Source organism: Talpa occidentalis, unplaced genomic scaffold (assembly GCF_014898055.3).
Source record: "Talpa occidentalis isolate TD23 unplaced genomic scaffold, MPIMG_talOcc4v2.1 talOcc4.2, whole genome shotgun sequence".
NCBI classification, from domain to species: Eukaryota; Metazoa; Chordata; class Mammalia; order Eulipotyphla; family Talpidae; genus Talpa; species Talpa occidentalis.
Genome location: NW_023602073.1, coordinates 135946063 through 135974051, shown reverse-complemented (window position 1 = coordinate 135974051; position 27989 = coordinate 135946063). Strand labels below are relative to the sequence as shown.

Below are 27989 nucleotides of genomic sequence, written 5' to 3'. Positions count from 1 at the left end.
CTTGTCCTTTGTCTGTACCCCTCAGAGGGGAAGATAACTGTTTTCTGTATTGTATCCTTGTCTTGACTGTTCTACTAAATGGCTAGCTCCTAAGCTGGGGGTTATGATTTATAGTTACATCTTCTGAAACTCCCCCATAGCTATTATGGTCTAGCATATAAGGACACCCTCAGAAGATGCCTTAAAATTCAGTAATCGGGACAAGCTGTCTTCTGAAAACATTGATTTCAGAGTAATAAGAATGCTGCATTTTTTAACTAATTTACATGGGGGCAAATAATGGTTTGCTTTAAAAATAACTATTCTTTAGGTTATTCACTCATCTATGGAATATAAATAACCCAAAGAATATACATGGGCAAAATACAGGAGGAATAAATCTTTTTCACTCAGTGAAAAATTTAATGGTTACCAGAGGAAACAGGGGACAGGGAGGAGAGAGTAGGGTGGCAAGAAGAGGGGGGACAGGTGCAGGAGGTTTGATGGAGGGTGAGTTGAACATGTGCACATATAAAGAGCAAAAATGTAACCCCAACATAAAAATAAAAATGAGAAATTAATATTGAACCATTAAAAGAAAGACAAACTAATAGGCCTATCTTTATTAAAACTGAACTGGAGGAAAACAAATACGAAAATGAAAATTTTGATTTATGATGATGTGGTAGCTTGTAAACATTATAAACAAACTTAGCAAAGGAATTTCAATAAAAATATCTTCATAGATAGTTGAAAAAAGATGGTTGAAAAACATGGGCATTGTTTATATTATTAACTCAGGTTAAAGTTTGAATTAGGTTTTTAATTTGGTTTGGTTTGTTCAAGTATTTGGAATTTAGAGAAGCTCTATGAAAATATCCCGCCTACACATTTTGAATATCCTCTTCCTGCTTATCTTCAGAACAGCTTGGTTCTTTTAATAGCAATGGCTGAGTGGAGGGGGACCGTTTGTAGTGGGTAAATTTAAGTACAGTATGTGCTCCTGTTCCAAGCAAAAGTCATGCTGAACGCTCAGGGATTGGTGCAAATGTATTTTCTTTTTCTTTTTCTTTTCCATTTTATTCTTGGTCAGATCCCTGAAAATTCAGTATTTTAGAAGGGTGTTCCTCATTCCTTACACAAGTAGATGAATTATTGACCAACTTTATAAATATTCCGGAAGAAGGGAACACCTCATCTATTCTTTTTATAAATATGTTGATTTATTATCATCCTTTTAGAGGTTGTGCTTAAAATTTCCATGGACTAGGACAGGAAGTGCTAGTATGGAGAAGAATTGAGGCTTCTTTCTTTACTCCATGTGTTAACCTAATGTTATATGATCATACTTAATTCAACATATTTCTCTTAAACCAGAGTGGCTGAGAAATGTGTGCTGAACATTAAGAGTATATTCTATTCATGAACTAACTATTTTCAAAGAGTTCAGCCAACTATACTTACAGTTTTTTAAAAGATATTTTAGTAATATAAAAGGCACTTAGTCAACCCATGGTAATCATTGTATACATCAATTGTTGTGAATAGTATTGTCATTCTAATAATGCCTTGGGATTGGATTAATTCCCAGTCTATCCCAGAATTTGTTGTTTTGCATACACAGTTTGTTTTCAAGGCATCCATTTCTTTTGGAAAAAAGTGACTGCTTCTATAAATATCTTGTTTGCATTTGGGGTAAATAGCCATTTTTTCCCCTGAGAATAGATGCAAAAGATTTCCCCAAAGGTTGCTGACATTTTGCATGGGCGAGTACTCACTGGATAGCTTCTGAGTGTTTAAGGCAGGTGCATCTATTTCTGTGTTCCTCTGCACCAGCCTCATGTGGGGTCTTAGCTGAGTGGTGTTGGTCAAAAAAAGTTTTGCTATGTCATGCTGTGGGGTTGGCCTTGCTGGTGTAACCTTGTTAGGTTCTTCCAAGAAAGTACCTATGGAGATTGGTATTTTTAAGATTGGGATATAGAGAAACAGTGAGTTCAGGGTGCCTCAATCAAAAAAGGGAGGAACCATTAGTAGTACAGTTCCTGAAAAATGTCAAATGGGAAATTTATGAACTGTTAAGAAACCTAATACTTCATGAAATCTCTCCTAAGTTCTCAAAGTTGGTCATGAATAAGCCTCACTTCAATTTTAAGGATAGGGCCCGTAGAAAATTCAGATGTCTATGTGGCCAAAGATCCTAGTCTCTCCTTAGTTTAGGTTGGATAGGATGATGGGCATATTCCTTTTGTTTTTAGGTAAGCACATGAGTGCTGTTTCAATGAAGACTGATGCTATGACTTTTTCTTCCTGGGGAGCTTGCTGGCTCCCGACCCCCTAGACTCTTCAGCATCTGGTGTTTCACCAAGTGAAATCAATGGCATTGATTTGTATTTTAAAGTAAACTGAGTCTGACAGATTTTATGAAATCATTGCCCATTAGGTTAGTTTTTGCCAGCAGCTGCCAGCACTTAGTCCTTGTTCTTGGCTGGTCATAGCTGTTTCAGAAAGATTGCTGCTTTTCGGAAGTGCTTCTGAAGACTTGATGTTCCAGACTTCGGACATCCTTATGTTACGCAGATCCGATGGAACTTGGTCTAAATTAGATTAATTACTAAACTCTTAGTGAATTATTAACCATTTGACTTGTCCCCAAGTTATATACTCACCAGGTTAGAAATGATTTTCCGAACTACTGAAGATAAGGGAAGGCTATTCCTGATTTCACAATGTCCCCATTGTTACCACTTGTGTGTATGTGTGAGAGACATCAGCTGATACCTACGCACTGGTCCAGCTACTCAATCAAACCACTTCCTGGGGTTTTCTCGGGTAATGGCAGTGATTCAGAAGATACCACAGTCTTTTAGAGGACTGCTCCCTGTGTGCTCTGTGGGCCTGAATGACTGGGAGCTGTCAAACTCGAAAGGAGCATTTTTGTTGCAGTGTCATTAACTGCCATCCGCTTTTGCTTCAAGTTGCATTTCCTCTGAGGTTAGCGTTACTGTGCTGTGTGTTTTCTACCATATATGTTTTTCAGACTATTTCTTTTATGAGAATAGGTTGATAGCCTAATTTTTATCAATGGACCAATCTGTACCTTACTTCAAGTCTTATGTGCAAGTCTTATGTTAGGGGGTGACAGGCAGAAACAAGTCATATGTAGCTGCCTTCAAGGAGTAGTAGAAATTGGGGGATAAAAGATGAAAATGGAGGGGACAAATAGTGTGTTCATGCAAACATTTGTAATTGCACTTTTTTGAGTATGTAGTTCTGTGATTTTAGTTTTCGTATCTGCTCACGGGATGTGTTCCAGAAGGTGAATTATGCATTTTTAGGATATTATTTATAACATAAAAATGTAGACAATTATGTTTTAAAGCATTTTTGTCCACAAACAAGAACCTTGAGAATTAAAAAAACTAGTTCTCTCCCTGGTTATTTTGACATTTTGGCTTGCCATTTTCTTTTTAGTACTTGTAAAATTTCTCTCTTCATGACTGGATGACACAAATCTAATGAGATAATGTACATAGAAGCATTCTGTTAGCTGAAATATAAGTATGCATTATTATTATTATTATTATTATTATTTCCATGAATTCAATGCTTGGCATTATCCTGCCAAATATACTAATAGTAACAGATGATATTCTTTGTTTTTTTTAAGATTTATTTATTTATGCATATAAAACCTGGAGTACAGGCCAGAGGTGTGGCGGGGGGGGGGGGGGTGAGAGGATTCACCAGAGACAGAGTGGGGAACAGAACAGGTGGATTGACTGAAATACACTGCTGAGGGGAGCAGAGGGCGAGTCAGGAGAGGTCTGCTGTGCCATGTGTGTTACTCCCTGGCCAGCGGGGGCCAGGAATCGAACTTGTGCTGCAGAGGCTGCGAACAGCTTCAGAGGTTGTGTCTTAACCCCTTGTGCTACAAGGGAGGCCCCAACGGATGATATTCTTTTTTTTTTTTTAAGGATTTAATGATTGATTGATTGATTGATTGACTGATTGATTGATTGATTTATGCAAGCACTGGGTACAGTCAGAAGCGCGGGAGGGTGAGAGAATTCACCAGAGCCAGAGCAGGGAGCAGAGCAGGCAGAGGGACCGAAGTACACTGCTGAGGGGAGAGCGGGCGGCAGGAGAGGTCTGTGTGCCATGCAGGACCATCCTCTAGTGGCCGGGGAGCAGCTGGGGATTGAACCGGTGCTGCAGAGGCTGCGGGCAGCTTCGCAAACCAGCGTTCAACCGCCTCGCCACCGGGAAGGCCCCAGATGATATTCTTAATGGAGATAAATATCTCAGCAGAGTAGTTACTTTCTACTTGAGTCTAAGAAAACTTGGTTTGCCGATGGGATCCTATCTTGGGCAAAAAGTTATTTCTCCAGTCTTATTATCAATGTCATCACTATGATTGTCAGGAGAAAATGATGGGGAGATATAAGAAGGAAAATGACACAGTATATATATATATTGTGTGGTATATTTTTGTGCATTGTTTGGCCATTTGCCCACTGTAAGCATTGCTTAAAAAAAAAAAATGCTGGTGTTGTTTTAAACAACTTTACTTTTAAAGGGGAAGACTGTTTTTGGTGGTCATTTAGAGAGTGGACTCTGGGTAAGCTTTTAATCTCTTTGTGCCTCAGTTTTCTAAACTGCAAACTAGGGGTTATTATTACACATTGGGATGATTTTGAAGCTTAAATGAAATAATGCAGCTGGAGCATTTTTAGATTAAAGGAGGAAATACAGATGAAAGGAGGGAATACAGTTCTATGTTAAAGAGATGAATGCACCTTGTATATCTCTTCTTCTGATTTAGGTTCTGCTTGGTGGACTTTGGTTAGGCTTGGTGATGCCTTTCCTGAGGGAAGAGAAAGGAGCAGGGTGGGTTGTTTGCAGAGAACAGAAGGAAGCAGGGGGGCAGTTAGAGATGCTGGGCTCTGTACTATCCCTATTTAGAAAGGGATAGGGCAAACTCATGTGTGCCATAGTGCTTGAAGTTTATAATGCCCTTCTTTGTAGGTATGTTTCATGCAATCCTCACAACAACCCTTATTTACAGATACAGGAATTGTGCCTTGGACCTACTCAATGGCTGCTCACAGGCACGTGGCTGTGACGTCAGAGAAGCAGACCACCTGGACTTGGAGAGTAATTCTCTTTCTTCCAATACACTAGTCCTTGACTGCTATTTAAAAATGGTCATATTTATAATAACGTTGGCTGAATTCCAAAGGAGCAGAGGTTTATGTGCTGCTGCAGACCCTGGGGAGTCGGGGGTAGGATTGGGAACCTCCCTCTGAGTCACTCAGAGCATCAGTTCACAGCTGTTCAGGGCTGGTCCTGACCATGCTGCTGAAGGTTTTAAGTGTCCCCAGCTTTCCTGGGCTTTGAGTGAAGACTGAATTGTGTCTCTCTGAAGCCATTTTGGATCAGTGTTCTCTGGGAGAAATGGTCAGTCTTTCCTTTTTGCTAGGAAGGAGGGTAATGAGAAAATCTTCAGTGGTTGGACACAGACGATACAAGTTTAGTAGTGTGAAGACCCTGACCCAAGCCATTTTGGGGGACTGTGTTGATAAACTTGAAGTTAGTAAGTAGAATTACTAATCTAAGCAATCTAACACTTAGTTTTGTTGAACTAGGTCTTCTGATTATAAGTTAGGTGTATGTTATAAAATGCTGACTTGTTTTATTTTATAGTTTGGGGTTTTTGTTTGTTTTATTCTAAGATTAAACAGATTGAAAAGTTTGATTTTCTCTTTATTATGGTTGCCATATTAACAATCATGTGATAAGAGAAAATTCACTGCAGTGCTTCAGAATTTAACAAATATTGAGAAAAAATTTTAAAATGGGAAGAATTATTCCATGCATGAGTAAAGGTTTTTGTCTTTTATTGAAATTTTTAATATTTTCAGTAGTTTAAGTATTTATTTAAATGCATTATTTTTAGTGTAATATTTAAATGCATTATTTTTATCAGATATTTATACTCTGAGGAAGAAATTTCTATTCAGTTGGAACAGTATGTTTGCCAGATAAATAAATTTTTTATGCATTAAAAGTTTGATCAGCCATAATACAAACTTTTTTGTGATCCATATGCACTTTATTGTTCAGAGAAGAGGTAGATAACAGTCCCTTTTGTTGTTGTTTTTTTTTTAAAGCAACATAGCAGTCTGGCTATCTCTAGCATAGTGCTGTTGACATTTAAGTCTGGATAATTTTTGGTTGTGGAGAGCTGTTTTAGCTGCTAGCCAGTAGATACCCATAGTCCCTGGGTCCCTTCTTGATAGTCAAAAATATCTCCAGACATTTTACATCCATTAGTGGGAAACAAAATCATCTCTGGTTGAGAAACATTGATCTAGGATTTTTAAGTATTTGACCCCACTTTAATCTCTATTATTCTATAATTTTGCATAGTTATTCAGAATTATATTAAGAAGGAGAAAATATATATTTCTAGAGAAATTTTACTTGTAAATTATGAAAACATAAGATTTTTCAGTTAGGCGGGTTAAAATGTTTTCTGATGAACTGTTACCATAACAAATCCAATTAGCCAGAATTCCAAACATTTGAGTTAATAGTTTATGTACTTATTTCCTCTCCAGCTAGATCTATCCCTTTGATTTTGAATTATTTATAACAATGACTTGGTAGTGCTTTCAAAAATGCTTGCAATATATGGAAATGATAGTATCATTTGCCATATAGTAAATGTTCTCTGATTTAAACATTCTCCATGTTCCTCATGCATATACTGAAAAGTTCAGTTGCCTTCACAGATGGGAATGTTGTGTGAGAGGTGCCGGAGGTAGGTTTCAGAAGCCTCTTCATGGAATTTGTGGTGGATGTTTTAGCAGAAGGAGGCCATACCCCTAGCTTAGGGGTGCACACATTTCACTTAGCCCCGGAACTAAGTCACTGCTTTTTAAAATGTGTTTTGCTAAAGATAGGGGATATTTTTATTTGTGTGAATCATGGACTGAAGCCTTAGCCAATCAGAGGAAAGAATTTACTGTATGGCCAAAGGAAGTATTTGTTCCGTTATCGTAGTACGTGGCCTCTTGCCATCTTTGATAAAGGATTGAAGTGTTGTGCACCCAAAGTCTGCTCCCCTCTTGACCCTTCATCAATCATCAGCCACACTGTGAGGTTAAGTGACCTGTGGCTCAGTAGGACAACTATTGTTTAAGCATTGTGTAACTCTTGAAAACGGAAATCACTGACACAGCAGTCTTGCAATGTGATGTCTTTCTAGTTTTAAGATTATAGGCATATGTTTCCTTTTTGTTGCTAATCTATGCCAGATTAGAAGTTTAAAACAACAATATATAACACTTGATGTTGGGTTATTCAGATGGATAATGCTGAAACTGTTGGGCAATTTTTTTAATGAAAAAAATAAGAACATATACAAAAATAAATGACCTAGAGCAAAATTGCAAGAATTTCACATGGGACACTAGTGGAATTTTTATTGTCTTAGTCTACTATTTGAATGTATTAACTCTACTATGAATGTATTAATTACTAAAACATGTATTTGTCCACATGTTTTCTAAGTAACTAATGGCACATACAAATTAGATTCTTTCATCACTTTTTTTTTTTTCCTCACTAGCTCAGGAAAACTTTATAAAAGCTACATCCAGTCTTCACAGCTTCATATCATCTAATCTCTATATTTATGCCCTGTTCTTAAACAAGTAGAGTAATATATCAGCTGCAGCTGTTGCTGACCAAAACAGTCTCAGAAGTGGGTGGAGGGAGAATCAGAGATAGTATGTTCAGGACTTGTTCATCAAAAGCCTATCTGTTACAGTCAGTCTGAGGTGATAACAACTGGCCTGTAAAAGCCAGTTCAAGCCAGATATTTGTTTTATCTGTGACCAAATATACAGTAGATTGGATGCCACAGTGATAAATGCCACTGATGGTTGATAAAAACTGCTTGAGTATATATGATTGCCTGGCTTCTACACGAAGGAATGCTCATTAATGTGTAGTATTCTTTAGTTTCTGCAGCCTTATTGTAGAGTTGTTTGCATAGAGCTTGATTCTTAATAGCATGCAAAGTTTAAGAAAAGACAAAAATGCATAATAGCATCAGTAAAATGTTTGTTTTCTGATGGAAGCAGGCATTGATGCTTTCAAATTAAGTGTTTTTTGGATTAAACTAAATATTTAGAGCAAACGCATAAATTGCTTAAGTTGCTTATTAGCAGAATGCCAATGTCCTGCTTCCCTGGCTGTCGGGGGCACTGAGGTCCATATAACCTTGCCTAAGAGCGCTCATTACCCCCTGGCTCTCATCTTTCCTGAACTTCCCCCATTGTCCAGCTTACCATGGGGGCAAAGAAGAGAATGAAAACTCCCATCAAAAATATTTAGCTTGAGGGCCTCCCCGGTGGCACATCGGTTGAGTGCTGGGTTGCGAAGCTGCCCGCAGCCTCTGCAGAGCCGGTTTGATTCCCGGCTGCTCCCCGGCCACTGGGCGAGGGTCCCACATGGCGCGCAGACCTCTCCTGCCGCCCGCTGCTCCCCTCAGCAGTGCACTTCGGTCCTTCTGCCTGCTCTGCTCCCCACTCTGGCTCTGGTGAATTCTCTCACCCTCCTGCGCTTCTGACTGTTCCCAGTGCTTGCATAAATAAATAAATTAAATAAACAAATAAATAAATAAATAAAACTTAAAAAAAAATATTTAGCTTGAAAAGATGGAGGTTCCATATGATCCAGCAATTCCACTCCTAGGTATTTACCCAAAGGACACAGAAACATTAATTCAAAAGGGCACCTGCACCCCTATGTTTATAGCAGCACTATATACAATAGCTAAGCTTGTATTAAAAGGATGGATCCTCAAAATGCCCAAAAATAGATGACTGGATCAAGAAGATGTGGTACATCTACACAATAGAATACTACTCAGTAATCAAAAAAGATAAACTTATGCCATTTGCAGCAACATGGATGGAGCTGGAAGGGATCATGCTCAGTGAAATAAGCCAGAAAGAAAAAGAAAAATACCGATGGTCTGGGTCTCATTCATAGCGTAGCAGGGATTTAGAAAACCTAAATAAGGGACCAGGAAAAAAACCTAATTATAATAAAGTAAAAATCAAAATCAATGAGCAACAATAAACCAGAGACACACTACAGGGGTGGGAGGAGGGAGTAGGATCAAAACAAGGGGGGTGGGAATTGTGTGGGGACTACAACCAAGATGAAAATGCATACATTGTACAAAAATGAAAAATGATATAAAATGTATAAAATAAAGTGAAAAAATATTTAGTTTGAGTTTATCTTCTTTTTTATTTTCTTATAAAAATAGTTCAAGGGAGAAGGAAAATATTATTTAGCAGCTAGGAAGGGATAATTAAGCCATATTGGGCTGAGTCTCCTGGTCCTTTAATCCCGTTGGGGTAAAGTTAAATCTTGATAGGGATAAATCAATCAGGGAAGAACTTAGCTTAAAGATAACAAGAAAGCCCTTTGCAGGGCTTTATATATTGGTGCCCCTCCTTGGAGTTCTCCTCATTATCATTAACATCAAAATAGATATTGCTTTTGGGATTATCCATGTTTTACTGATGGCATATGCAAATTCATGAGACTATGGGTACCTTATGAAGAAAATCTCCTAAAGCCTTGTCTCCTGGAAATATAAAGAGGCTCTTCAGTAGGTTTCACACATGCACAGGACACAGAAGTAATAAACAGGGTTAGCTCTTACCGGCTTCTAAAAGAAAGCTTCACAGCAGAGCTGGAATTTCTGGAACTGTTGACTGTGGGACTGGGGACTGGGGAAGAGGTGTGTGGCAAAGGTTATGCTGGTGCATTAAGAGCTGACATTCCTTGAGTACTTACAGGGTGCCAGGTAGCAGTGCTCCTAGGGATCAAGTCACTTAATTCCCCAACAAGCTTTTGAGCAGTTATTGTTATCATCTCCGCTTTAAAGATGATGAAAGTGAGGCAAAAAGAGAAGCGATAACTTAACAAAGATTCTAGCAGAGGTAATGCACTGTCCCATCTAGGTTAATTTTGCCACAGCCATGCAAAATAGGTATCTTCCTCACTTTACAAATGAAGAAACTAAGGCCCAGGGAAGTTATCAATAACTTTGTCAAGGTCACAGCTGGCCAATGGCGCAGGGAGGATTTGAACCAAGGTCTGACTCTCTCAAAAGCCTGTTTTTTTTTTTTTTTTTCACTCAGAAAGAGACCTTCTGGGGAAGGCTCAGAGGAGCAGCTGGCGTAATAAAATATAGGAGTTCTAGCTCCTTCCTCATTAAGACAGTCAAGGTTATAAAGAAGCCTGGTTAAGCTGTTCATAACTCGTCCTGGGGCAGGAGAGCAGTTGTTTACTGAGGCGTGCGAAACCCCTTCTGCTTCAGCTCTATGGCAGAGAAATCGTCTGTCTCTGTCATCATCCTGGGTTGGCTTCGTTTCATTTGGCATGCCTCTTTTCAATGTACTGGGCCGTTCTATTCCTGTTTATAAATCTTTTAAGTGTGCACATTAAAGAAGTAATTAAATTGTCATTATAATTTATAGTATGCCTGAAGTCAATCACCTAATTAAACGACAAGATTGGCGAGATGATAGGTTCATATGCATTTATTAAGCAACACTGTATTAATTTAACCAAGTAAAAGAGAAAACTAATGGTAGTATTAATCAGAAAAGTTTTTGCATTTCTGCTCTTTCCAGCTTAATCATTTGACCCTCACTAGTTAGTAGCACAACTCTAACATTTTTGATTAATTTTATTTTTCCCCCACCCTTGATAAATTTTTAATGAAATTAGGATCTTTATGTCTTTTGTGCAGAACTTTTTTTTGGTGATACTTGTGACAGTATTAATGCACACACCATCCCTCCTCTTAAATAAACAAGCAATTAGAAATATAATAGAAAATAAAATTTGAATTCAGTGTAATATATAGCAGGCCAAATTCTATCTTGAATTATAAAATTGGCAACAAGTTACCTGGAGTAACTCATAGAAGATTTGGTTTACCTTATGTGGTAGTGACTGTCAAGATACTTATATTCTTTTTAAGGAGTAGCAAAATCATAGCAACAAAAATCAAAACCCATTAGACCATTGTAAAACTCTTGCTGGAGGAAACTATTTTTCTAGTCTTTTTTTCCATGGTAAATTCTAAGCACATATGTGTCTATGTTATGTGAGGTGAGCACTGATAGCTTGGATGAGTGTTACCTTGGGAGGTAATTGCAGTTTGTACTAGAATTACCTGACTTTGTTCTTCTGGGATTTGGGTCTTCAGAAAAAGGAGAATACTGTATTATGTAATCAGGTATTATCCATGTGAGTGACAGATTGTGTGCAGTGGTTTTTCCCTCTTTACATTTAATTATTTTGGGATGTGGATTGAACTGATGGTTGTAATTCTGAAAAGAAACAACCCTAAACAAAAGGAAAGACAATAGAGAGTAGAATAAAGACATTAATCTGGGGTATTTAATAGCAAATGCATGTAATTTAGACTTACCAGGTGCTCAAAAACACATTGGCTCAACAAGTGTCCTGGGTAAGGATTCCAGTTTCTTTTTTTTCTCGATTTGCATAAAAGATAGCTCTACTTAGAGGTTTCTTGAATACTGTTTATTTTCCTTTGCTAAGTCACAGAAGCTGAGTGATATGTAACATACTTGAAATAGTCTTAGTAAAAATTCTGGGATTATATACCTAGGTGTCAGTTTCTCTGGGGGAAAAATTGTATTTTAAGATAATGTCTTTCCTACTCCTGATTTCTAGGCTGTACCTGGAGTTCTTGGTTGAAAGAACCTGGAGGTTTCTGCTGACACTCCTGTAGGCTGGAATGTGGGAGGAGAGAGCTGGTGGAAACCCTTTCTAGCTCCAGGCTGCAGGACTGAGGGACAGAGAAAGACAAGAGTGAAATTTTCAAAATGGGTAGCACAGAGGAAATAAAGGCAGCCCCTGACATCTTTTTAGCTAGCCTGGCTTCTTACTGGGTGGTCTGTGCAGTGGAAATGGCAAATATATATCATGCACATTTGATTAGAAAATTGCTAATACATATACATCCTTTTAATACAAGCTTTGTCTTTAGCTGCATAAGCATTTCTCTATATTGGAACAAAAGCTACTTAAAATAAGGGGATGGGATTTAAATAAATATCTGTGAACTATAAGTATTCCTTAAATGTGAGCTTTTCCGTAGAAAGATGCATCTTATTCCTTCTAAAATCCTAGAACCTGTTTTGGAGATGAATTCAGAGTGGACCCAAAAAATATACAATTTGTTGAAACATGGTTAGATGAAGGTAGATGTGAAGTATTGTGAAAATCTTAATTTGATATTTTTCATATACTTTAAATCTGGCATGACATTTACTATGGAGTTTGATCTCTTTGGGGAAGATTTTCTAAACTCATTATATTTCCTCTTAATTTCTGAGAACTCAATTACATCTATAGGATTCCTGAGACAGTACATGATATTTGCCATGCACTGTGTTTAGAATTATTTTGTAACATATTGTACATGGTTTTTGATTCTTTGGAAAGAAATATTTTAGAATATTTATGCATAGTAATTATTAGTAGCCATTTTTTTTTTAAGATTTATTTATTTATTGATACAAGCACTGGGTACAGTCAGAAGTGCGAGAGGGTGAGAGAATTCACCAGAGCCAGAGTGGGGAGCAGAACAGGCAGACTGATGAAGTACACTGCTAAGGAGAGCAGTGGGCACTGCAGGAAAGGTCTGCGCGCCATGTGGGACCCTTGCTGGTGGCTGGGGATCTAACCCGCGCTGCAGAGGCTGCGGGCAGCTTCACAGCCCAGCGCTCAACCGCTGCGCCACTGGGGAGGCCCTTAGTAGCCATTTGTAATGAAATTGATTCATAATGTTCAAAAAGATTTGAAGTTTGAAAATAAAAAGTTATGTGTTAATCTCAGAAACATTGACAAAACTGAGAAAAAAATTGATTCGTATTCAAGATTTACATTAAAGAATCCCAAACTACTATCATTCAGAGTTTATTTATACATGTAGTTCTGTTATTTGAGGATCCATATTAAAATGTGTGGTATAGGGCCTCCCCGGTGGCGCAGCGGTTGAGCGCTGGGTTGCAAAGCTGCCCGCAGCCTCTGCAGCGCCGGTTTGATCCCCGGCTGCTCCCCGGCCACCGGAGGAGGGTCCCACATGGCGCGCGCAGACCTCTCCTGCCGCCCGCTGCTCCCCTCAGCAGTGTACTTCGTCCGTCTGCCTGCTCTGCTCCCCGCTCTGGCTCTGGTGAATTCTCTCACCCTCCCGCGCTTCTGACTGTACCCAGTGCTTGTATGTACAAACAAATAAATAAATAAATCTTAAAATAAAATAAAATAAAATAAAATGTGTGGTATATAATGTATAGAGCTGTTTCAGGAAATTTAAAGAAACATATAACCAAAATCTGTTTTTACCATTTGCTGTGGTAGCAAATCCATTCCTCTGTATGTTTTTTGTAAGACAATTGAAAGTGGTAAAAAATTAAGGAAGAAAGGACACTTGTCGTTCACACCTGGAATCTAGCACAGAACATTTTGTCATTCTTTCTTATAATTATGTTAGTCAAACACATGTTTCAGTTCTTAGCATTATTACTTCTCTGTTGTGGAGATTTATAGGGTGGGAAAAGCGAATGTAAGGTGGCAGAAAGATTCAGGTATAAATTACAGATAACAGTCTTAGAGGGTGCAGGGCAGTAGTGTCACACCCTTCAGTTTATAAACTTAAAATTTTCTGAAAAAAGGGCCTCCCCGGTGGCGCAGCGGTTGAGCGCTGTGTTGCGAAGCTGCCCGCAGCCTCTGCGGCGACGGTTCGATCCCCGGCTGCTCCCCGGCCACCGGAGGAGGGTCCCACATGGCGCGCAGACCTCTCCTGACACCCGCTGCTCCCCTCAGCAGTGTACTTCGGTCCTTCTGCCTGCTCTGCTCCCCGCTCTGGCTCTGGTGAATTCTCTCACCCTCCCGCGCTTCTGACTGTACCCAGTGCTTGTATAAATAAATAAATAAATAAATAAATAAATAAATAAATAAATAAAAAATAAATCTTTTAAAAAAAAATTTCTGAAAAAAAAAAAAGTTCACAAGTAACTTTATAAAAATCAGAATGCTGTTTCATTGTTTTGTTGGTTTTGATCATTACAGAAATTGATAGCTCTCAAGCTATTTGTCCTGTCTTCCTGCAGCTGTCCAGGACAAGCATCTGCTCTTGCAGGTGGACCAGCTCCAATCTCCAGTAAGGCTGCCCGCTGTCTGGTCTGCTTTCTTACCATTTCTTCTTAGGCATTCACTTTGAAGTGGAATCCTTTTCTAAGTAGAAGCTCCGTCCACTGAGCTTCATCTATTTATAATTTGAAAGTGTGAGATTGACAATTTAGAACCTAAGATGACATTAAATTGTTTAGAGAGAGAAGGCTAATTTCAAGGGCATTTATTTGGAAGGAAAGCCCAAATCGGATCTTCTGTTTTTTTTTTTTTTTTTAATTACAACTCCTCTGATTTCTTCTATTTTTTTTTTAAAGATTTATTTATTTATACAAGAGCTGGGGTACAGGTCAGAGGCACAGGAAGGTAAGAGGATTCTCCAGAGACAGAGTGGGGAGCAGAACAGGTACAGTGACGAAATACACTGCTGAGGGGAGCAGCGGGTGAGGCAGGAGAGGGCTGCTGTGCCATGGGAATTGAACCCGCACTGTAGAGGCTGCGAACAGCTTCATAGAGCACTGTGTTCAACCCTCTACGCCACCGAAGAGGGCCGATGTTCTGTTTTTTGAATAATAAATACTTAGCATCAGTCCTACTAAAAAATATGTGTGTGTATCTTTTAAAAATTCCTGTCATATGTACATTGCTATTCTACTTTATACAAGGACATCTGCGAAACACAGCATTATTTCTTTGGGCTGATATCTTCTTACAGTTCATTGGATGTTCTTGCATTAGATCTGGTTTACATGGTACATGCATTCCTTTGTTTTTCATTTATAAAATGTGGTTAATTCACAGCAGCTTCTAGTATTTATGTTTGATCTAGTTATCATTAATTTCTTATTGGTCAATCACATGAATATTAATACTGGGGAAGTACATTCCAGTTCCTCCTTGGATAAATAGGGATAGACTTCTTAGTAATGAAGACTGCTTAGTAATCAGTGTAACAATGATTTTGTTTATAGCCGAATATTCAGAAGCCAAGAGGCTTTGGTATCTGAACCAACATTTTCCTTTGTAAATGTACTACAGCATTTGAATATGCTGTTTGGATTGCTTTCATTTGTTACTTGTTGGAATGTGACTCCCTTATCTGATGTATGCCTAGACTAAGGAGATTTTCAACTTCCTTGAAAGTAAATCCAAGACTTCAAAGAAATGTGAGTTGACTTAACTTCTATTTGTCTCTTATTCTGTCCATACTTAAATAAAGCACATAGGAATTAAAGAGGATTTACTTCTTTTTAAAAAGTGTATTTCTTAATTTGACAAATTGCATAATATGTTGGGAATAAAGTCTACTGTCATTGTAGTGGATAGCTTTTAAAACTTTATGATATGAACATGCATGTAAGTATATTTTTTTGATTCTTGAAAGACATAAGGACCATAAATTTATTCCCCTCACATCAGGAGTTCATATATCTTTTTATCCCCTTGGTTCGTCTTGATGTTAGCAGCGATCATGTGAATGAACACGCATACATTGAGTAGAGTTGTGGTATAAGATTTTCTTATCTCTTTTACAGTTCAAAAAAATTTAGAAGGTCTCGGTGGATTTCTATCTTTCTTTTAAAAGGAGAATTTGTAGGAGAAAATAATGTATTATTTGTATTATTATTATTACAAATAATAATTATGTATTATTATTATGAAGTTTAATCCAAATGAAGATTTTGGTTTTGGTTAGAAGCCTTCCCTTTCAGTAACTTTCAAAGATCATCACCTCAATTTTTTGCTTAGCAAAGCAGTCATAGACATTCTATTTCCTACTTCCTTAAAAAAGAATCCTTCCTCAGGTCTTTATTTTGACAAATTTATATGAATTAAATCTTACTGCCTTTTGCCTTTGAGCTTCTGCTGTTGGCTGAGGGAATACCACAGACTTTTCCTGCAGTGATTGATAGTTATAGTATTGGGAAAAGAAAAAAATCATAGACAGAAATCTGCATTTACCTCCTTTATCTGCTTCTACCATGCCCCCGACCACAAAGTAGAGAATCACAACTGATTTATTTCTCAATGTACAACAAATATTAATTGAGTGCTGTTATGTGCTGGGTCCTTGGAGAGCTCAGTTTTCACCTAAGGGGTTTTTGGGCTTGTGAAAAAGGCAGATATAAACAAGGTGCAGTGTGGTGGATGACTGTGATGAAGGCAGATGGGAGGGTAAAGGTGGAGGTGCGCCTACAGAGGGGGAGGGGCACTTGTTCTGAACAAATATGAATCAACCACCTGCTGTTTTCCAGGCACTATTTAAGGTTTCAGGAACAAAATGTTACTATTTCCCTGAGCAGCTTCCATCTTAGTGTAGGAGACTGACAAATATCCTCTTTCCCAGCATAGGGGTTTGTGTGTGTGTGTGTATGTGTGTGTGTGAGAGAGAGAGAGAGAGAGAGAGAGAGTGTGTGTGGTGTGTCAAGAGGAGATGACATTAGAGCAGGGCCTTGATGGGTCAAGAAAAATGAACATACGAATAATAATGTGAGCTGTGGTCATGCACTTAGAACTCCTAGTAAGAGAAAGAAAACATTTCAAAGTGAGGAAGTTGGTATAGCTTCCTATAAATGAGATGTTATGTCAGTTACTGGAAGCTTTATGCCATGTTGAGGACACCAGACTCCCTTTGTGGGGCTCCCCCAACTAGGGGGTACTGTTATCCTGCTTCTGGTCCTAGGCTCCTGTGTGGAGCAATGGGGTGTTGCCAAACCCAGGCTGAAATCCCTTTTTCAGGGGGATACTCCCTGCTTCCTGGGCCACCCCACCTGACATAGGGGGAGACCCTGGCTTGGAAAGGACCCAATCTGAACTAAAATTAAACCTAGAGCTGTAATATAAAAAAAGTGCCCATGATTAGGTGTTTACAGCACTGAATCTTCGACAATTAAAGAGAAAAGGTGTGGGTGGGGTAAAAAATAGCAATACCCACACTCTGAAGTTTTTGAGAAAAACAGGAAACTAGTCTTTTTTAACCAGTGATGCCCAGAACTGGTTATTGCAAAGTGGGTTGTTTTTCTAATGCGTTGTGGTCAGTGCAGCTGTGCCAAAAGCAGATTTCTGCTCATTATGAAGGCTGTCTGTGGATTTCTTTAGCTGACAAACCTATAGACACCAAGCATAATTATCAGTAGTAACCTGATCATTATGGCCGGATGGTGCTTGGAAAACAATTTGCAGAAATTCTGAAAGCCCATGAGGACATACAAAATAAGAGCATTTGGTGAGTGTGCAGCTATTTCCGGAGTGGTGGATGACCCAGACCTAGGAGCCATACAATAGCTTATTGAACTGTTTGAATTCTCTCTTTATTTGGATTTTTTTTTTAAGTTGACAGACAACACTTGACATCCAGTGACATGATCTTTTTTCCAATTTACTCATGAGCTCAAGTTCCATTTACTAACAGCACCGTAGGACTCTGTATTTTTGGTTTATACTTGTTGGTGAGGGACAATTAAATCATTTAAAAAAGTAAAACGGAGGTCATGGAGAAGTTGTCTCTTGTTCTCAGAATCTCACAACTTCACCATCACCAGTGCATTTTTGCAGAAAGTAGGAAAATGATCACAGAAAAAAATCACTCTTGTGTAGTTACTGGTTACATTTGTATTCTTTTGGCTAATGTAAAATGCGTTAGAACCAAATTGAAATATCGCAATTCCCTCTATCTGTACTGTATCTTACATGGAAGAGAAGTTTTGTACAGACTAGTCACTGAGGTTTCCCCTCAACTTCCTGTGTGGGTTCAGTGTAATCGGGGAGCCCCTCTAAACCAGAACTCTTCCTTGCAGGCCTTTTCTGTATGCACGTGATGTCTTGATGTCTTCTTTTTAATGCTAAAAGGGGGCAACACACCTTTGGAAGTTGAGTAACACAACCGAGGTTTTGTTTCTTATTGCATTTGATGGTGGCCAAGTCAAGCATTTGGTCTGTGCATTGAAGGATTTACGCTTGTCTGTTTGTATCAGACTTTACGGTTATCTCTTTAATAAGTGAATTACTCATGCTTCTCGATGGTGAGGCTTGTTTGCAGTGCTTCATGCAGGCAGTGCGCCTGAGCTTAGCAATGCCCCCTCTGCAGCTGACTGCCCCGGTCGCTCCAAAAAAGGCAATCGTTACTGCTATTGATTTTTGTGGCACATCGGTCATGTTAAAGTTATTTGCAATGAGACGGAAGTCAACTCCTTGCATCTGCCTTTTCATTTCACCACAAAATTACTGTAGACGCTTTAGTCTCTTGATGGCAGTAACATGAGTCAAAGGAGATTCTTTTCTCTCCTTTCTCTGGGGGTGGCTTGGGAGAATCCTGGATATTAAAGAGGAGCAGTAAGTGGAACTGGGGGGACATGAAGGACTCTTATGTTTAACCCCTTGCTGTCTGTTTCTTAATGAAAGGGGATGAAAGTACTTACCAGTTTCCTCTCCCTAACATGGAACAAAATGTAGTGAGACAATGCTTGTCAAGTTCTCTCAAATGAGATGACAGATGTTTTATAAAGACCCAGTTCTTTCTGAAAACAAAACAAAACCGACCCAGCCAACAAGCTTGTTTTATCAGAGGTGCTCATATTTCAAACACATATTAAAATCCTGGTGTTTCAGCTGGGAAAACACAGTCCTGGGAAGTTGTAATAATGTTGAAATAACAGAAAAATGGATTTTTTTTAAATCATTCTCACTTCCTTTTGTATATGCTCCTACCATGGTGTATTTTTAATACACTTTTATATTTAGATTTTTTAAATTTGGGGGAGTAGAAATTTAATTTTTTCATTTTTCATGCTTGGCTGGGCTTGAGTCTATCTTTGACACTATTACTTTTAATAACCATGCTAAACCCACTATAAAAATCTCAGGGTGGGTAACTCAGGAAGACAGTAGTCAGTCTTAGAGTGAAGCAATGGATGAAATCGGTCCCTGTAGATCAGTCAGTATTGCTGGGCAATCCCCATGAACTAATGTGGGTCTTGGCCAAACAGTTATAAACACATAAAATATGTGTCCATTACAACTAAAGGCTCCTCAAATTTGTATTGTTTCTCTTCCAGTTGATGTTTGTCTGCATTTTCATTACAAAGACGCAGTTAAAAACACACTGTACTCTCCTCTGTCCTTCCTAATGAGAAGATGGTGCTCAGAGGTGATGACTATCTGTGCAGGAGGCTGTGGCGGATGGCCAGTGTGTAATGATCAGTCCTGTCCCCCCCACGCAAGATTGTTCCTTGATTTCTTGCAGTCATCATTTCTAATACAGCCTCCAGCTACATGGAGACTCGCTCAGTCAAGCTTGGAGCCATTTTTCGCCTTAGTTCAAAAAAGGGTTCTCTGTGGGGTCGCTTCCGCTTGGGCGGTCTTGCCGGCAGACACCTCGCACCACTGAACCCTCCCGGAGGAGGGTTTCACTAAGTCTCTCTTAGCTACTTTCATGGAGCACCCCCACTTCTCATCACCAGCTGGGAAGAAAACCATCTTGGCGGTGAGAATTGAAAGGAAGGTAGGACATGACTAAGTCAAGCTCTTTCTCTTTTGAGTGAAGAAAGAGAAGACCAGAAAGAGGTTCCGTTCCTTGCTTGGGTCATGGAACTCTGTTTGCTCTGCTGAGTAGCCCAGTTTTCATTCTTTCTCAAACATAAAGCCCAGTAGAGCTTTTCCTGGGTGGGTTGGGATAGATTTTCCTTTAATACTGATGAGCGGTGAGCAGTTAAGGAACTAACTGATGCCCCTGGCTTGTCACTTTGCTGGTCAGGAGGAAAGTCACTGTTTGTGGAGATGCTGCAGAGGCAGGAGGTGGCAGCTGGCACCAGGGGTTCCTTTCACAATGAACCTTGTTCCCGATCTAGAAAACTGCAGCTTGTGCTGGGTGACCACATGCACGCCATACCCTTTCTGCCAGCCTCTCCAAGTTTGGCTCTCTTGATCATTTCCTCGGTTAAAGAGCAAATGTCATGTTGTAATTCTGAAGAACACTTGTTCATTTGTGGACTTTCTCATCGTTGGATATGATCTGCATGCCTGAATAATACACTAGTCTGCAGGATTTGGTTATTATGACTTGCTTAAACACATCTGGAGCACAGTAACAAAATGTTAGCAAGCTAGAAGGTTTCTCAACTCGGTTGTTGTTGGCATTTCAGGATGGGTAATTAAATCTTTGCTGTGGGCGGCTGTCCTGTGCATCGTAGGCTATTCACCAATATCCCCAACCTCTACCCACTAAATGACAGTAGTTTCCCCTTTCCGATCACAATAACAAGAAATAACCCAAGACATTGCCCAATGTCCCTTGGGCGGGATGTGCTGTTATAGAACCTCTAAGAGCTAGCACCATATGGGAGGAGACGTGCAGATTTTCATTAACAACATAAAGTTCAACTTTAAGAAGCCAGAGTAAGAAAATATGGGAAGGGTGTGTTGAATTACTAAGTCATGACTATTCCTAGTCAATGACAGAAGGAAGGGTAACACAAACCAGGGGATTTCCCCTGCCGGCTTGTGGCAGGAATTCCCTTTCTCTTCCTCTTGCACTCAACTTTCGGACACTCCCTTTTGGTGACTGCCTTAGCTTCGGATTCACCTATTTTCTCTGTCCTTTTTTCCTGTCCACCCTTCTGCCCCCTATGTTGGTATCAGTGACTGGGCCTTTGACAAAGCACTGGAGCCTCTGAAATATTTCTTCTCGCTGCCATAGGCCCATGACTATACTCTGAGAGTGTGTCTTGTTCTTACTTCATTACTTACTTTTTAGAGCCCGGCCTAGACTTTCATGGCCCATGTAAGAAAAGGCAAGAAGCCATTTCCTATCCTTGAGTCAGGTCCTTAGTGTGACCATTTTTCTTTTAGAAACCATGCCATGTAATTACAGTAAATAGGTTCTGCAGAACTCCAATGGCACTGCCTTGGGTTGGTTCTCAATCAGGTTATATAAACTTAAAGACCAACAAACTGTTGGTGTAACTGGTTTTGGGGGGACACATTCCAAATTTCATACAGCAAGTTTAAAAGCAAACTTTGGGAACACAACTTATTTTTGAATAGGAATCACTCTGGGAGGCTGAAAACAGGTGGTATAGTCCAGCTTGGACAGGTTTCAAGTGAGTTCACCAAACCACAAAACCTTGGGTAGAAAGCCTCCCCCTTCCATTTGGACTGCAACTTCCCATCCTAAGTCCCAGGTTTGGAGCAGAGACAGCCTGGCCCAGGTGTGGTTTCTGTCTCTGATGCAGAGAAAAACAGGCATCTGGCAATCTCTGTGGATTGGTTTTTTTTTTTTTTTTTTTTTTAATGCTGTTGTGTATAACCTTTGCCAAATGTACTTAGTTTGCCAAAGTCTGCCAAAAGAGGGAAAAAGGAGTATTTTAATGTATGCCTTGAGATGTCAGCTGAAGGAACACTATAAGAAAATAACTGGAATCTTGGCACATTTTAGAAAGATATGTGTTGTAAAAGCTTACAATTAAATTAAGGAGAATTTAAATTAATTAAAAGATTAAAAAATACCTTGCTTTTTGCTTCTACATCAAGTAGTAAATGTTTACATCATATTTGTGAAAGGTGGGAGTGTTCATCATTTTAGACTAGGAAAGATAGAGGGGAAAGCATTGCTACTTCAAAATTCAAAAGGACTTCCAGAACCTACTATTCTTACTGCTTTTACAAATGCTTTCTCTCTAAATATGCCAAGATTTTGCACAAATTGATGTGTTAGATTGAATAATATCTTCATCTGAGATAATGTGGGAATAGTGATCTCTTTGGGGGAGTTTTCAAGTTTAGATGGTTTAGATTATTTTCAAATTGGATTCAGAGTGCCCAGCAACATCTAGTTGTGATCAACTGAGCATGGGTCTGTTTGAATCACCTCTCAATTTGAGGCTTCATACATGGCAGGAGGCCTGCTTAGCTCCCACATTTAGAGGAAGTTGCCTTCCTCAAATGCCATTACACAGCTCCCTGGGGACATAGCATGCCATTTGTTAGGGTATCTACACAGTAACAACCTGTTTTGATGTCTGCTCTTCTCTCACTCCTAAGTTTCATAAGAACAAGAAACATGAGCTTTGGGAGTGCAGAGCTGTTGTTTATTGAATGAATAATTAAATAAATGAGGGGAAAGAAGGTCATCACAAACACTTTGTAAGAAAAGCATAATGCTATTTTTGATAGAAAAATGAAGACCTTTCCCAATGATGAAATTAAAACAAAATTTAAAAGAATATCATGTAGCAAATTTTTTCTTTTTTGAAATGTGTGGCTTTTTTTTTTTTTCCAGAACAAAGAAATACTATTTTTTAGAGAAGGAGAGCATGCCATACCCTCTAAAATTAATCTAGTGGAACATGGGCATATAAAGTCCTCCAATCCCATCTATTTTAGTCTTACTTTATAGTAATAAACACTTTTCAGTGCCAGAGTAAATTAGGACAATGATTTGGGTAAAAGTATACTCTTGAGCTGTATAAGAAAGATTTTGATTTTGTTGCCAAATTTGGAGGAATGCCATTCTAAGTGTGAAAGCATTTCATCACTGTATAAGCTGTTTGACCCACCTGAAACTATTGCTGTGTGGTTTGTCATCCCAGTTCAGACAGTGAGTAGTCAGAAATGAGTCAACACACCAAAATTTTTTTGATTTGGCAGTGGTGGTCTGGTATTTCAGATCAAAAGCAGGGGGGCTGAAAATTGAACCCAAATAACTGCAGAATTCTTGGATTTTTTCAATCCAACTATCTCCTATATTGAGTCTGTGTGTCTGTGTGTGTTTTCAAGACCATTGGTTTAAAGTCAGACTTACTGGATTAAAAAACCATTTTCAGCCCTTGCTGTGAGGCCATGGACATGTTCTTTAAAGTCTTGAGGCCTCACATCCTCTGGAAGGCAAATCAAAATTGTACCTGCTTCATAAAAGAAAAAATACACCTAATTCACTTAACAACCATTGCTGGAATGCAAGGATTCCTGTCTGTTGATTATTTTTATCATTCGATGAGATTATTGTTTCAAACTCCATTATTGTTTCTAGATCTTTTGTTTTCTTAATGTTTTCAGTAATAAACCCAAACTTTTCAGCTTCCTTTTTATGGAAATCAAAGCAGTTTAAACAGAATCTAGGCTGCCAAAACTATCTGCAACATCTTACAAAGAAATCAGATGATGCTTGGTGTATATGTGTGTATCTGCATTTTAAAAAGCCACAACCCTAAATCTTACCTGTCTTGGGGGGGCAGGAAGACCCACTCTTGGTTGGGAGCTAAATCCCATTACAAGGCCTTATTTATTACAAGGCCTTATTTATTTAAGGCCTGCAAAAGATGCTTCATCTTGGTCATTTTCTTTCTCATATTTTATTTAAAACATAAAGACAAAGGGAATAGAAAAGCTTCAACTTGTAAAGGAAGTAAAAAAAAAATGCTTCTATTATTTTTTATATTTCCCAGAAATTGATTTTATAAGTCATCTTCAAAGGCCTTAAGAAGCACTTTTTTTAAAGCTGAATTTTCTAATCAGATAAATATAATTATAACCATGCCACACAACCATCACACTGTAAAACTAACATTTTCACTTGGTATAATTTCATGTTTATTCTTTCAACTCAGGTATTTCCTTGACATGTTGTAACTTCCAGGGCAACAACCCTGGTTCAGCTAGGCCCCACCCTGAGCAGGATGAGTTGGTCATTAGCTATTGAGAGAGGGAGAGGCTGGTAGATTGGGCGCCTCTGCAGAAGTTCTCTAGGGTGCTCACTGGTAGAGCCAGATTTAGGTTGATGTAATTGCTAGGTTTAGGTTGAATAAAATGTTTCAGTTTCCCAAAACAGGGCTGCCTCTGTCACAAACAACTGGACAATTTAAGCTGGATTTTTATTTCCCCCAATGAAACTTGTTATTATTACATTAATTTAAAATGTTGGAAAATAAGGGATGTAAGTGGATGAACTGTACAGTTTTGTTCAGCTTGAAAATTCCATGATCAAAATTTACCTTTGCCTGCTGATAATTTTACTTTTAAGATTTCTTGAGTTTTATGTGATTTCTTACTGATTCCTTTTGGCTCCTTCAAATCAATATTTGTGGTGAGTTAGTTGCTAAGAATTTGAAATTTTACTTTAGCACAGTCAAGTCATAATTATGTTTTTTCGCGGCGGCCAAAATTTAATCTAGTAAAATCTTGTTAGAATATTTTTTTTTTCCAGGGCTGTAGCTATTAGAGTTCTCTAAACTTGGAAAATTAAACATGCTCAAATATCGTCCATTTTGAAAGTAAACATGCAAACAAACTAAAACCAATAATCTTAATGGCTTCTCTAGCCCTATTCTACCTATCTCCACCGCATCAGTTCTAACCACCTGCTTTAGAAAGGAGTATCTGTAACCTTGATTTTGAAATTCAGTGTAATCTTTTAGGTCTTTGACTTATTTGACCTGTTGTTGGTTTGTATTTGAGTCGGTTTATTGTTTAAATGTTTTCTCCACCCGACTCTTTTACTTGTCCAGCTGGTACCCTACTTTATTTTCAGCCTCTCCCCTACTCCTGGGTTTTTCTAACTTTCCCTTGAGTGGATCCTGTGAGTTTTTTGCTCCCTCTAGTTTCCCAAGTGATTGTACATACATCGGTTGTTCTAGATATTCTGACAGTTGCTAAAGATGCTGATGATCTTCCAAACTGGATTTTCAAGTGACTTCATATGTAGATGTGTATCTGTTTGTTTGCATGTTCCTACTTGGTATTTTAAGCCACCTCAAACCCAATTTGTTCAAAAAGTGGACATATCTCGGGGCCTCCCCGGTGGCGCAGCGGTTGAGCGCTGGGTTGTGAAGCTGCCCGCGGCCTCTGTGGCGCCGGTTCGATCCCCAGCTGATCCCCGGCCACTGGAGGAGGGTCCCACATGGCACGCAGACCTCTCCTGCCGCCCGCTGCTCCCCTCAGCAGTGTACTTCGGTCCTTCTGCCTGCTCTGCTCCCCGCTCTGGCTCTGGTGAATTCTCTCACCCTCCAGCGCTTCTGACTGTACCCAGTGCTTGTATAAATAAATAAATCTTAAAAAAAAAAATTAAAAAAAAAAAAAAGTGGACATATCTATATCTCTTCTCAAATTTGGTTTTCTCCTTGCCTACCTGACAAGCTTCTGCTGATTACTCCGGCTCCTCTTCAAGTATCTCCATTCCCGGCTCTTCCTTGATACCAGCCACTCGCTCACCTGCAGGTGCTACTGTAGCCGGTACTACAGCATTTTTCATCTGCCTGCAAGCCAGGTAGTCGCTGAGGTCAGAAAACACACTTGTATACCATGTGGTGCAACACAGTGCCTGGTGTGTGCTGGGTGCTCTGCACGAGGGTACTGAGGAGATTGATTGGGGTCTGAGAGAACAGATGGTAGCTATTGGGATAGGAAACACAATTTTAATTTCACCAGGCCCAAAAGTTTGTAAGTGGTTATATAACCAAAAGAATTTTTTATAGTTTTATAAAAAATCAAACTGTCAGCCTTATGGGTTGGAGGCAGCCCCTAGGACTCCAGAAGGGAACAGAAGCTTCTATTTCCCTACCAGTCTCAGGCTTCACCTGCTGCTCATACTTGGTTTCAATGGAGACCCATTCATGGAATCGTGGCAACAAGTGCAGTGTGTTGAGTTCCTTCTGCAGCTATTTTAAGAAGCATCTGAACGGTCAGAGCAGAACTCCGTGCTCTGCTTGGGGGAATATTTAGGTGTGATTGTTATTTAGATGTGTCAACTCCCTACTCTTTCTCCTCCCTAAACAGGGCTGGGTGGATCTGGATTAGAGAATGATCTTGTATTCATGAATAAATAAATCTAAAAAAAAAAAAAAGAATGATGTTTATGCCTCCATTTACTTAGGCAGAAAGTAAAACTTTATGAAAACCTATGACTTCATTTACAGAGGAAGTAACCCCTGCTCCACCCTCCCAACCCCTCTCCCCCATCCAGATGAGATTGTCTATCTGGGTGTGCTAGTCCTACCCATTTAAAATGATGTCTAAATCCGCTGATATTATGTTCATCCTTTGATACCAGTAGCTCCATGACATTGCACTGAAGTAACATTAGAAAAATTGTTATTGCAATCCTTATATTGTGGGAATTAGCTTCTAACTAAGTGGAACAGGTATCTTGTTTCCATGAGTTAATCCATGTTAATTTAAAAAATAATTCTTGGTGGTGAAGACTCATCTTGACCGTCCTGAATATAAGATTAGGTTTCTTATACTGGATGCTGGACCACTGCAGAATTATGCAACGGTTTCTTTCTGGCATCTGTATAAATCCGAGGTCATCCCACATTGAACAAAAAGTTTAAATACATGAATAAAAATTCCATTTGGCTTTTTTACTACTGGCAAACTTCACATCAATTTGTAGTTTTGAAGTATTTTGTGGTCTTTTGCTGGTTTGGTAGTCTTTTATGAGGAACAGCAAACAAAACATCCTGTTTTTATAATTTCCAGCACAGGTCCCAGTGGAATTATTACAGAAATAGCTAAGGTCCTTCCTATATCAGTTAGCAGTTTTAAAATTTCCATTATTTAATGTTTCTCTTCAAAGTCTTAGAAGTGTGACTAAAACAAAATTGATTTGTATCCTCAGGCACTGGCATCCTGCTAAGTGTTAATTGTCCAGGGTTTTTATAAAGAGTTTGAAGAGAACTAACTGAAGGAAAGGTAGGACCTGACCATCAGCAAATATTTGTAAAACTCTTCTTTTTTTTTTTTTTTTTTCTTGGCTTTGCTTCTGTTTTATCTTTGGGAAACTTCACAGGTTGCTTTGTATGTTTGGATATGGTAAAATAAGTGAAAATTGAATAGAAAAGATTTTTTTACAGGTTGTAATATGCCTTTAGGACTGGTGAAAAAGCCTGGGTGATGATTCAGAAGCTGAAAATAGCTCTACATTTTATGCAATCAAGTAAAGCTCTGTACCTTGGCCTACCCCGCACGGGATTAGCAAGGAGTCGGGAGTCATTCCACCCCCAGATTGCCACCGAGAATGACACGCTGGGCCACGCCAGCCTGTAGCCCGAGGGAGCATGTGCAGCTCCAGGAGAGCCCTGATGCACAGGGTGGATTAGAGTTGAGTGACCTCAGCTATTATTCATTTCCTCTGGAAGGAAACCTCACAAGGCCTCTCTGTTCTAACGAGCATGTGTGCGGCGTGGTTTCTCAAGACAACTCCAGTCACTGCAAGTGACCTGAGCTCTGGGTCTCCCTGAAAGGGCTTCAGCACCTCTCAGCTTCCAGCCAGGTCTTTAGGAAGCACAGGTTAAGACCAGGGAAAGGAGAGTGATTTGTTTTGTTTTGTTTTTCTTTTTTCTCTCTTACACGGTGTGTGTGTGTGTGTGTGTGTGTGTGTGTGTGTGTGTTCTGTATGTTTTTCTGCAAAACGTTATAAAACAAAGCCAGGAGGGTTGGAAATGACTCCTGAACTATTTCTGGTGAGCAGGAGGAACATCCTTTACCAGGTGGAACATCCTTGGTGGAAGTGCTGAGCCATCTTTGTGCCTGAGAGTTTGAGGCCTCACCTTCAGTCCTTGTCATCCCAAGCGCACCTATAGGCTGTGTCCTGTCAAATAAATAAAACTGTCAGGTTATAATTAACGTGCGATGACACTCTAATTAAACAGAATTGATGGGAAATATCTGGGAGGATATTAGCCATGGAACAGTGATGCTTGCATTGAAATGATCTTAATTACCCCTTAGACTTAATGCCCTATTAAGATGAACAGGAGAAT

General features: G+C 39.2%; 1 protein-coding gene across 24 annotated transcripts in view; it reads left to right on the top strand.

Annotated features, from left to right (window-relative positions):
* Positions 1-27989, top strand: part of HIVEP2 (HIVEP zinc finger 2) — a 186721-nt gene that overhangs the window by 70022 nt on the left and 88710 nt on the right. The window contains exons 1-2 of one of the 24 annotated variants that reach the window (XM_054697888.1): positions 14123-14266; positions 26846-26919. The exons of 19 other annotated variants lie outside the window; for them this stretch is intronic. The gene's annotated coding sequence lies outside the window, so the exon portion shown is untranslated. Of the gene's footprint in view, positions 1-5044; positions 5134-5153; positions 5573-14122; positions 14267-25364; positions 25505-26845; positions 26920-27989 lie in introns of those variants that run through there. 4 more of the 24 variants (XM_054697890.1, XM_054697889.1, XM_054697887.1 and 1 more) reach the window with 4 other exon arrangements.